Source organism: Lolium rigidum, chromosome 3 (genome assembly GCF_022539505.1).
Source record: "Lolium rigidum isolate FL_2022 chromosome 3, APGP_CSIRO_Lrig_0.1, whole genome shotgun sequence".
NCBI classification, from domain to species: Eukaryota; Viridiplantae; Streptophyta; class Magnoliopsida; order Poales; family Poaceae; genus Lolium; species Lolium rigidum.
In genome coordinates this window covers 112,241,272-112,253,175 of record NC_061510.1, presented here as the reverse complement: position 1 = coordinate 112,253,175, position 11,904 = coordinate 112,241,272, and the positions used below count along the sequence as shown (strand labels likewise).

The 11,904-nt window shown below is 49.1% G+C and overlaps 1 long non-coding RNA gene across 1 annotated transcript; it reads left to right on the top strand.

The window, feature by feature from the left end:
* Positions 1-723: 723 nt before the first annotated feature.
* On the top strand, positions 724-1,525 carry LOC124698012. The gene is made up of 3 exons (XR_007000861.1): positions 724-747; positions 863-991; positions 1,115-1,525. It is a non-coding gene; the product is annotated as an uncharacterized LOC124698012 (long non-coding RNA).
* The last annotated feature ends 10,379 nt before the right edge of the window (positions 1,526-11,904 follow it).

Genomic DNA, 11,904 nt, shown 5'->3' with positions numbered 1-11,904 from the left:
CCTCTACTGCCATGGCCGCTACCAAGGCTGCCTAGCTTCCCCGCCGGCTGATCTGCCATGTGCGTGTTCCATGCCTACCAGGGCGCCCGCCGCGGCCGCTACAACTGGCCACGCGTCTAGCTACTCGGTACCGGTTCCTCGATCTGCATCCGTTGCACTTCGCCCAGTGTCCGCCGCGGTTTCATCTAGGAGGAAGCAGATAATAGGCGCGGGCGTGCGTGACTGCATCGTGGGAGCCTGGGTGTAAGGGCGGTGGTGATTCAAGAGCACAGACCTGCAGCGTTCAGTGGCCACGGGCCCATCTCGCCGTTCTGGTAGGCAGGTTCAAGCCGGAGCAAGTAGTGCGGCGTTTGCTGTCCGAAACAGCTAGGAGATTTAGGTATATTTCACAGATTAGACTTCTTAATTAGTTCCGTATGTTGGTGCAACAAGTCAACAACTCATGCCTCACTTCATTTTTCTTTTAGTTGGCTGTTACATCTTCAGGGTGCTGCTCATGATTAGGCTCCAAGCTTTGGTTCGAATCAGCACAAGTTCCAGGCCGGTCACTGTTCAGTTCAGTTGCTCACTTGATAGATATCAGGGTTGCAATCCTCAGAGATGTTGTTCTCTTGCTGCAAGTGGTTAAAGAAGTACTGCCCCAGCTAATGGGCATTAATACTGCACATACAGTTCTGATCTAACCAAAGAAAACTGAACTCCATGATTATATTCGTTTATTACGACAAGCAACGTTGATAACATGCTGTAAGTGACAATTCTACAGGGTAGAGAGAGCCTCACATTTTATTATGAACATGCTTATTTGAACTTTCACTTGCTACCATGTAGTTTCATGTTATTTTATTGTCACATTGTTCAGGTATTCCTAGAAGAGTTCAGGTTTTCTCAAAAGTAAGAAGGGCCCAGGATTTTTGTTCCCATATGTGGATATTGAATTTCCTGAGGTATCGTGAAGCATCGTCTGAGAGATTTCTCATTCCCTGTGATGGTACTTTTTCTTTATTTTTTGAAGTGAAGATTCGTTTATTCTTCGGGCTTTGTGTGATCCTTCTTCATGTTCACGGTTTGATTTTGGCTTTCCTATTGCTTGTAAATTGGTTGATGTTTGTAGGGTTCAGCTGGCAATTCTGTATAGTATATCAGAAGCAGAACATTGGCCTGATTATGAAGAACTTGCATAATTTTGTTTATGTGCATTAGTTTAACTTTAGTGGATCTGACCTGCCGCTGCCCATTATTCCCTCCCAAGGCATAATTATGAAGAACTTGCACAGATTGTTATTAGTGCAACCAACTCAAAATTGAGATTGGAGATACTTCATTCTTTCAATGTCAGTTTGGCTGGACATGTTGGAAATTATCTTTGGTCAGATCTCCCATTCTCCTCCTTTACCATGTGTTATCATAAGCGTCAGGTTTTATTTTTCAGTCTGTGGAGAAGGATGTTAGGACATACAACACCTTTTATTATCAATCCAGCGTAAATTGCATCTCCGATTTACGTATGACTTCCAGATGCATTTTTTTTTTGGAAAACGTGCAGAAATTCACAATCACACTACAAGTTTGCAATACGCAATAACTATACTGTAGTTGAAGGAAAATATGATAACACACATGAGTGGTTGATTCAAGGTACAAAATTCATCAATCAATCCGTACATAAGTTTCTCAGTGTATCTTCCAAATTATATGCTATCTATTTATATTGGCCAATGACCAAGGAATAACAAAATCATAAAGTTACATGTACGCACTCTTCGTAAATTGAAGCAGTTTGTATGAATACATAGATTTTTTTTTACAACTTGCACATGTTCGCCCTTAAACTGTGGCCAGGTATTAGACTACTGCCGTCCTCGGTTGAGGCAATTATACACTAGACTAACTAAATATTGCATCTTATTATGAGATTCCTCATTTGATTTACTCCCTCCGATCTTTTTTAATTGACTCGAATTTAGCACAAAGTTGTACTAAATCCGAGTCAATTAAAAGAGACCGGAGGGAGTAGTATTTTTCCCTTTTCAGATTCATTACCTATTTCCACTTCATTGTTAGCTGAATGTTTCCACTTCATATGTCTTATAATTGCTTCCCAATTCTCGGTTAGTATGCATTAATTTTGGAATTCATTGAAAGTAGATGCATTAGAGAAGCTAATTTTTTTAATTTCAGGTGTCGGCTGCCTGAAGAAAACAGGAGTGGCCTAAACATGGATGTCTGTTCACAAATCGAGAATTACCTGAGACCTACAGGAGTATGTTATTTTTTTCCGCCGAAGAACATGTAGATCTGGAACTTAGTACTTGAGAGCTAAACTCATGTACAACTAGACTTACTCTTTACATATTTTAATTGTATACTGTACAACTCAAATGGACGTACTGCTCAAATAACTGTGAGACAGATTTTTCAAATTTTGAATTTGTGATCATGATATGTGTTCAGCTGTGTTCCCAACAAACTATTCAACCAAACCAACTGCTTCCTAATCCGGGACACTAACCCTCTAAAAGCTTTTCATGCTTGCTTCATTTTTTTTATATAAAAAGACTGGCTGACTCCACAAGTGTTTAGTTTTCTATTCGCATTCATTCCCTATATTTAACGTATCAACTATGAAAACTGTGAATTGCATGCGTAGTTGTGTTAACAAATATATTTTCATAACCTAAAATCTCTTGACATATCCCTAATGCGCACTCCAGGCTCTAGAGTGCAGAGCCTATTACTGTGATAGAATCCCTAGCATGCTAATATTCTTTCTCTTATTGGCAAGATTTATTGTTGGACAAACCATTCTGCATACTTTTATGATTTCTGCTGCCTGGGTATTTTTTGTCTGCTTTGTAAGCCCTTGGTTTTGGAATTCAAAAGTCGTGCCCAATCACCTTACCAAATCTGAATGTGCATGCATGCCAAGTTCGGATCCATCAGGAAGAGGCTTTAAATCACATGTAAATATCCAGCTAGGGCCTATATCCAGCCTTAAGGCAGGACACTATGTGTAAATTAACCTTCAGACTAAAAGTTTATTTTGCTGATAGATCCGCCACTAGAAAATATCTGACATGCTGTCGATCTGATTACTTTATTGACAGTATCTATTGTTAAGTTCACCAACTGCTATTGATTTCTCGGTTTACATATTCGTATAGTGTGGCAGGTACTACATATTGAGAAGAACATGCAGCGACCAATAACTCTCAATGGTTCCATTAGCCCATATCCAACAGATTAATAAGATGCACCTCTGACATGAGGCTGACATATCACATTCAGATTAGTAGCTGTAGAATTATCAATGCAGTGCTCACACTGAAGCTTTTAGACATTGCCCCCCTGAAGCATCGATGTAGGTAATTAGAGAGAGGAGGGAAGAGGAGAATGTGAGAGAATTATGTCTAACAATAGTGTTGAAGTATTCTCCAACTCAGTATCCTGCTCGTGAGAGATCCACTCTATTAAGAGTACATTTTGTAAGAGAAATGTAAAGCATGTTTTATTTCTGAACTTGTGATCATCCTAGATTTCCATGACAGAAAGACACATTCAGCATTGTTCTGGAATTCTATTTGTCACTCCTAACATGTACTTATTCACTGTCACCCTTCCAACCCACCACTTACATGCTAAAAAAGGTACGGGCGCGGCGTGCCGCCGCGCTTATGCTTCCTAGTATCTACCCAAACTATACGCATTACCGCCTCTTTCTCTCCCCATTTTCTCTCTCGTCACATCCAGAGCACGCGGGGCGGTGGCGAGGTGCCGAGGTGATTCGGCGTTCCGGCCGGCCGCAAGCACGAGAGAAAGCACATGAGCGAAAAATCGGCGATAGCAGCTACAGGGCGGAACAGAGTTCCCGCCGGCCGCCACGGTTGTGAAGGCAGGTCGTCCTCACGGCTCCTCCTCCGGTGTCCCCCGCCTCCAGATCCGGCGTCCACGACGTCGGCTGCGCTGGCTGGTCCGGTGTGGCGGCGTCCTCGAAACTTGATCGGTTATATTCATATAAGCTAGGTTTGGGATTTAAGTTCTTGGATCCAATCTTTCTCTGGATTTGGTACAGCTTTGTGATGTTTGCTTTTTCTCTTGCTCTGTTTGAGATTTGGTGAGTTGCGATCATATATGTCATCTTACAAGGGCGGTAACCAGTCTGGCGGTAACTCACCTGCAGTTGGCCCCATGATAGCGACCCCCAAATTCACCAAAGGGACGCAGAACCCTGGGAGCTTAGGGCATCTCCAACCGGCTGATCCAAACGGACGCGCTGGGCTATCCGTTTTGGGCCGTTTGGGTGCCGAGCGGTTACCCGGACAGCGGCCTGCGTCCGCGTGTCCGTTTGGGTCGCACGCTGCGCCCAACGCGCGGACGTACCGCATATGTAATAAAAAAAACATAAATGAAAATGGAAAATAAAAACAACAAAAAATAAATTTAAACTACTGGTTAGTTAAACTTAGCCCTATTTTGGGCAATTTTTACACAAAAGAAAGCCCTATATAGGCTTTAAACTAAAAAAAAGAAAACCCTAGACAGGGTTTGCGAGCACGGTGGCCGCCGGCAGTACTACCCCCAGTAGTACTCGTCGTCGTTGGCGTCGATGACGACGACGCCCCCCGGCGGCGACGCGCTGTTCCGGCTCGAAACGCCGGAGGGCACCGGGGACTCCGACCAGGGCGACCACTGCGTCCTTTCCCAGGCGGAGTGCGGGTTAGGCGTGCTCGCCGGCCTGCGCAGCCGTGCCCTCCGCGCGGACTCCTGCCGGGGCGGCTCCTCCACTGCGGCCTGCAGCTCCGCCTGTAGCCGGAGCGTGGCCAGGCGCTCCTCCTCCGCCAGGCGTGCGGCCCGGTGCTCCTCCTCCTCCCGGAGCGCCGCCTGACGCGTTGCCTCCTCCTGACGGCGCGCCGGCTCGAGGAAGGCCCACGCCTCCGCCCGGGCGTCCTCCCGGGCCTTCTCGGCCGCCTCCTCCAGCGCGGAGGCGCGCAGCGTCTCGGCGAGGTGCGGCCATTTGGCCAGCTCGTCAAGATCGCTCTGCTCGCGGGACGCCGCGAGCGCCGCCTGCAGCTCCGGGTCGTCCTCCTCCGCCTGGGCCTGGGGCTGGTGCGGGGCCTGGGGCTGCTCGCCGATGTAGAGGCAGCCGGGGCGGTGGCCAGCCCGCCTTGCAGGTGTGCGCGGCTGCGCGCGAGGCCGCGCCGTCGCGGAGGTGAAGCACGTGCGCCGGCGCGCATCGTGCTCCACCTCGAACCACAAGTCCCAGTTGGGACTTGCGTCGCCGTAAGCGGGGTCCTCCTGGAGGTCCGCCGGTAGCTGCGCGCGGCGCCTCCGGATCTCCGCGACGCGGGCGCGTCCGGAGACCGGGATGGGCGGCACCGGAACCCGATCCGGGCTCGAGTGCCGGCCGTGGGGAGGTGCACGTCCCCCACGGCATTGGGACGCCGGCGTCCCTGGAACATCTGCGCCACCGCTACGGTGACGTAGATCCGGTCGCGTCTGGGCGTCGCCGGCGGGCCCATGGCGAACGACGCCGGCGCGACTTGCCGGCTGCTGCCGGCCTCGTGGTCGTTGGCGGACGGCTCGAACTCGCGCTTCGGGGCCTGGCGGCGCGGAAGCTTCGAGCTCGCGCGTGCGGCCGGAGTGGAGAGTGGGGACTGGATAGGGACAGTCCCCTTCCCTAGTCCACATTTAATAGGACTGGGGCACCGACAGGTGGGCCAGCCACGCGGACCAGGTGGACACGCGAGGACGCCGCGTGCCATCCGCGGCCACGCAAACCCGGCCCAGATTTGGGCCGGCTTTGCGTCGTTCCGGACTCCGCGGCCGTCCGCTTTTGCGGTGCGTCCCCGCGTTGGGCTGGGATTTTGTTCGGCTCGACCCATCCGGACGCGCGGGCGCGGGATGGGTCGCCCCGTTGGAGATGCCCTTAGTGCTCTTAGAAGATTGTAGTGAAATGATGTCAGCCAGTCCCCTCCCTTCAGGGCCACACCCAAAACACGACTACCCCCAAGGGCACACCCAGCCACCCTGGCTACCCACAAAAGCTACACAACCGCGAAGCTCAAGTCGGCCTATGCCAAACAGATGGCTCCTCGAGTAGAGGCTGGCAGCTCCGATTCTGAAGACGAGCCTCGGAGAGGAGATGCGCAAGACCCGCTCGCCGAATAGGACCTTCAGCAGACCACCCCTCAAAGGTCATCGTACACCGCCCGAAGGCGGCTTCGACTTCACAGCCAGATGAGACCAACATGAAGACATTCGAACACGCCAGAACGGAGCCGACTAACACAGTCCTGACGCTACCAACCCTTGGTCATCCCCATTGTCGTTGCCTCGCAAGCCTCCAACCCGGAACACCCGACCACCTCCGTCTTCCGCAAGCCCTCCGAGTCAGCGCCAACTCCAAGAACGAGGCCTCAAGAGGTGAGTGACGCGAGACGCCACCCTCGTCCGATCCCCGGCGGGATCCGAGGTTTCCCCCGGAGCTCTTCTCAAGTGGAGGAGCATGCAACAGCCTCAACGACGCCTTCAAGAAGGTAGTGGCGCCATAAGCGCCGCCGTCGTCTGCCCCGGCCGCGAGACGGGAGCAAGGCGTTAGCCCGACGTTGCAGCTCAACCACCACCGGAAGAAGGGCCAACCGATCAACCCGAGCCCATCCATGCCCGACTCCCGCCAGCCCCATGCGCCCGACGAGAATGCCGCAGCCACCTGCAGGACCGAGCGCCGGGGCCCGGAACCACACCACAGCCGAGCCGCCCCATAGCCTGCCATGGAAACCAGATGACCTCACCAAAGAGATCAGCCACCACCGTCCGGAGCCGCTGCTCCGGCATCCGGGAGCCACAGCGGACCAAAGTCCGACGAGCTCCCTCCTCGACGCACGCGGCAGGCCATACACGAGACAGCCGATCGGAGGCACCAGATCTTGCCACTGCCAAGGCACCGCAGGGAGCCCCGCAACAGCAATCGCGGCCGCACGCAGCCAGATCGGGCCCAGCTGGGCCCCCACGGCCGCCGCCGGAACTGAAGCCGCCGCTGCACCCGTCATGCTGCCGGACCACCCGCCGGACCTGCCGCGTCGCCACCACCCCCTCCGCCATCGAGGGGATCATCCCCGCACCGCACATCGGCCGGGAACCGCGCGCATCGCCGCCCGGCCATCCACATGGCCCGAGCGCCGCCGCATCCCACAAGAGAAGTGCATATTGTAGTTCTAGTGATACATCTGCAATTCCCGATTCTATGCCCATAAATATGAAGCTCATATTCCCAGTGTGCAAAGACATAACAAATAATTCATGAAATGAGATGGCTGATTCCAAGATAGAAATGGAACGAGATATAAGCTATGCAAAAAAAAATTAGGAATCCTTGCTCCTTGTAAAAGGATTAGGCTGTAGGAAGTGACATGAAGTCATTGGTCCTTGGGTAGGCCAATATCTAATAATCACTTGGTTACGACCTTGGTCCTTGGGTAGGTCAGCAACTATGATCACTTCATCAGTCCTTTAAGCAAATGATAAATTTTCTCAGCTCATATTTTCTGAACAGAATAATTGTTGATCTTGTGAACTATGTAATGAGATCAAGATGATGCACCTTTACAACTCTATCCATTACCACAAAGTTCATGAAAGGAAAGCACAATGGTTGTTGTTTCATCCTAAATGAAGAAGTGAGCAAAGGCGCCATCTTTATGCTAGTTTCACGTGGATCACGAATTGGGTTCAGTGGATTTCACTTTCACATATCCATGGTACTAAATATAATCAATTTTCATTAAGGTAAAGATTGTAAGTATATGTTGCACATGAATACAAAAATAATAATAAAACGTTGTTGACTTTCATATGTACTTCAAAGTCACCAATAGTTAAAAAAATGTCAACCAACTAAAAAATATAAAATATGAAAATGATTGGTTTGGTTCATATCTATGATCAATTTAAAGCTGGAATGTGCAACCAAAACTAAATAAAATGAACTGTTAAATTTCCATGAATTTCATACGTTTACCCACTTTTCAACGACGTCCTATTACTTTAGAACAGATGCGTCATAGGCCGGGAAGATAGAAACGTACCCAGACGAATCATCAAGCATCATTAGATACGAGTATCATTCTCTTTAGCTGCTTCTTCGCTAATGGCATTTTTACTTGCTCTTGGATATGGTGGCATAGACTTTGTTGTGTCCAGCAAAAAGCAATCACCACCATGCTTTGCAACCCAGGAAACTGAAATAAGGAATTTATCATTTCTAACCGGGAAATGTAGACTGAATCATCAATACAATGTTGCATTACTGAAGGGGTTAGTAGACGAATCCCCTCCCTGGCAATCGCTCGCTCGAGCGATTGGTTTCTGTCGGTGCGGAGCACTCGCGCGAAAGCGCGATTCAATTCCCTTTTTATCACGTAGTGTTTTAATTGCGTTCACACGTGTTCACACTAACAGCTTGTATTACTACTTTACAAGTTGCATGCAGCCAAGAGCGTTCACACTGCTTGCATGCACATGCATAGAGCATCTTATGGATTTGCATTTAATGAGCCAACTTTTCAGCACTCTTTTCATAATTTGTTGCATGCATACACATAGCATCTCACTCTTTTTCTTCATCACGAGACAGACTCTCAATTCTCTTTTTGCAATTTCCTTTTCGGTTTCATTTTCGTACGGTAATTCATATTTAATGGGGTCCTTTTGCAATTCCCTTTTTCGGGCCAGTGGTATTTAAGGGGGAAAATAACGGGTGGGAAGATCCACTTGCAACACAAATGAACTACCACTTGCTACTCAAATTAAGTACTGTTTTAAGTTGTAAGCTAACAAAAGTTGCTAAAATATTTCTAAATGAAATTTACTTTTTAGGGTTGCTAGGTATTTATATTTACCGTTGATAAATAACGGGACACCGGGTTGATAACTTGTAAACAAAAAAAGAGTCGCTACATATTTTAAATTAGGAATTTCTATTTTCGTGCCCTCGGGTCCTTAGTTCTGCTCAGTTTTCCCCAGCTCCTTAGTTTTTCCTCAGTTTTCCCCAAGTCCTTGTTTGAAACGCGCAGAAGCAGCTCAGACGGCAGGATTCCCGTTTAGTTGACCGTTCCGTGCTGACGTGTGGGGCCGCATCGTGTGGGGCCGCGTCGCGTGGGGCTGGTAGAAAGGGACCGCGTGGGACAGGACGAGATAGCGTTTGGTTGCACGTGAGCAGGAGCTGGGTTTTGTCTCTCTCGGCCCAAATTGTCATTTTCCCTTTTAAGAGTACCTTTTCTGCCTCCTTCTCTCTGCTTTTTTCACCTAATTAGTATCAAATCTAGAGAAGCTTGCATTTCTGTCTTTTTTCAATTATTATTTGTGCCTTTTGGTCCTCGTTGTTTGCCCAATATGGCAGCAAATCTAGTAGGGAGCCCAATCTAGTACTCCATCTGGTCCATATGTATGTAGTTAAATCTTGAAGCAAATCTACAGGGAATGTACGATAAATTCACAAGGTCATATAGTAGAATAGGGATAGATAATAGGGATCCCTCCATAGATAATAAGCTGCATTCAGCAGCCAAACATAGTAGGGTTCGAGGTTCTTCACATCACCATCATACTAACAACATAACAACGAGGGATCCCTAGCTAACAACAAAGGGATCCCAACAACAAAATGGAGGAGGCAGCAGCAGCACACGTCCAGGACTCCGCCTACCCCATCTGCCTCTGCCTCCACTTGTTGCTCCCCTTGGGAGCCTTGGGCTTGAGCGGAGGCATGCGCCCGGCGGAGATCTCCACCCGTTGGATGCTGCGGAGGTGCATGCCGAGCGCCATGTGCTTGGCGCGGAAGGAGTGGGGGTTCACCGACGCGCCGACCTTGGGGTTGGTGTTGCCGATATTCTCGGCATGCGTGAGGACGCAGTTGAAGTCAGTGCCGCCGAGCCTCCTAGTGCGAAGGGGCACCTGTAGACACCCTTGGCGAAGTAGGAGACGTATCGGCGACCTGCAGCCTCCGCAGCACTCGGCGAGTCTTGATGTCATGGTGCTCGTCGTCGCTGTCGACGTCGCTGCCAGACAGCTGATCCATATCAAACGGGAACTATTAGTGAATGAGTTGCAACGATGACTAACGTGCATGATAACAAAGTTAGGAAAACAGAGGCAGCCTCAGTTAGAGTGGACACGATTATATGTCTACAGGGATGGTGTAAGCGAACCAAAGCTCATGCACAACAGATTTGTACACAGAAATGGTTCGCTGAACCCTCCCTGTAAAAATCTGTGCCCACCGATTCATCATAGGCAAAGAAACAGATTCCAGATCTGAACTTGAACACATTCCCGATTATTTGCAAAATTAAACGGTTGATATCTTTTGATTCGTGCATAAAATAACTGATTGAGATCCTATGATTACTTGCATAAATTAACTGATTGAGATCCCATTATTAATTGCATAAATTAACCGAACGGCCGAACCCCAAATCTTAAACGAAATCAAGGAGGGATCAAAGCAAAATGGAATAAAATCGGCGCAAATATTAGCCCAATACTCATCCATCCACAGATCCATCTACACCAGCAAAAATAGGGTTCAAAAAGGAATGGGAAACAAAAAAGGAAGCAAACCGTAGTTACCTCGTTCCATGGGTCCTCCATGGAGGTGTCGTAGGGGTTCGGGGGCGGGACGTACGGCACCTCCTCGTAGGGGTCCCATCCCGGCGGGATCTGAGCGCCACCGGCGGCAGCAGCCTCCGATGCACCGGTGGAGGAGGCGGCGACGTCCGTTGAGGGGACGGCATCGAAGAGGGAGGCGTCGCGCTTGGAGCCGACGGCGCCGTGGACGATGGGATTGGCATTCTCCTTGTCCATCTCGCCGGCAGAGGAGAGGGAGAGGGAGAGGGTTTTTTGCTTTGGAGAAGATGATGGGACGTGAGAGAGGTGGCGTTGCGTAGGCGAGTGAGAGTGACAGAGATAGTGGGAGGAGGCGTCTATAAAAGCAAGGGGTGGTTAATGCGACCCGCGTCCTACGCATCCACCGCTGCACGTCTGCACGTCTTGGACTTCTGCAATGCGACACGCGTCCATGATTGCACGTCTTCGACTTACGCACCGCGACCGGCGTCTACGCGTCAACAATTGCACGTCTTCCATTTCCGCACCGCAACACGCGTCCTCGAGTCTAACCCCGGAAATTTAGATATACTCGGTATAACCTCGAGTATTATACTAGCATTTTTTGTGTGCTCAGTTTTCCCCTTGAGTGCTAATACTGGCTAGTGCAATATGCTCAGTTTTACCCTCAAGTAGCTGGTCAACGAGACAGTCAACAAATGAGATTAACTAGTTAAATGAGTCATTTAATGTGCAAAAATTCCGAAAAATAGTGGCACATACTCATGGAGTTTTTACCACAAATTGCCGGTTCTCAAAACATAGATAAGTCATAGATAAATCAAGTTTTACCACAAATTGCCACTTCTCAAAGGCCTTCTCAAATCACCTAGTAGCTATGAAGGTGCATGGTTTTCCACAATAAGCCCTTCCCAAAACAGCTTTCGCCAAAACATACTTTGTCTAAATGAGGCCACAATTTTCACACTCATGTATATTTGTATTGCAAATAGTTTGAGATAGGCCAAGATGGGTTTTATTGTACAAAACACGCATTTTCCATTTTTTAAATCTCATATTTGAATCCCTTAGTCTGTTTATTACATAGGTGCCCTTGGTTTCTTGATACTACTCGGTTTTGCCCTCTCCCTCCACAAATTCTCTCACACATGCAACATTGCCCCGATTGGTCTAGCCCATGTCACGCGGATCGTGCCCGCCGACCGTTGATCGTATGATCTAACGGGCGAGGATAACCCCTCTCTCTCTGTCGGTGGTTACCTTCCACTCTCTAAGTATGCT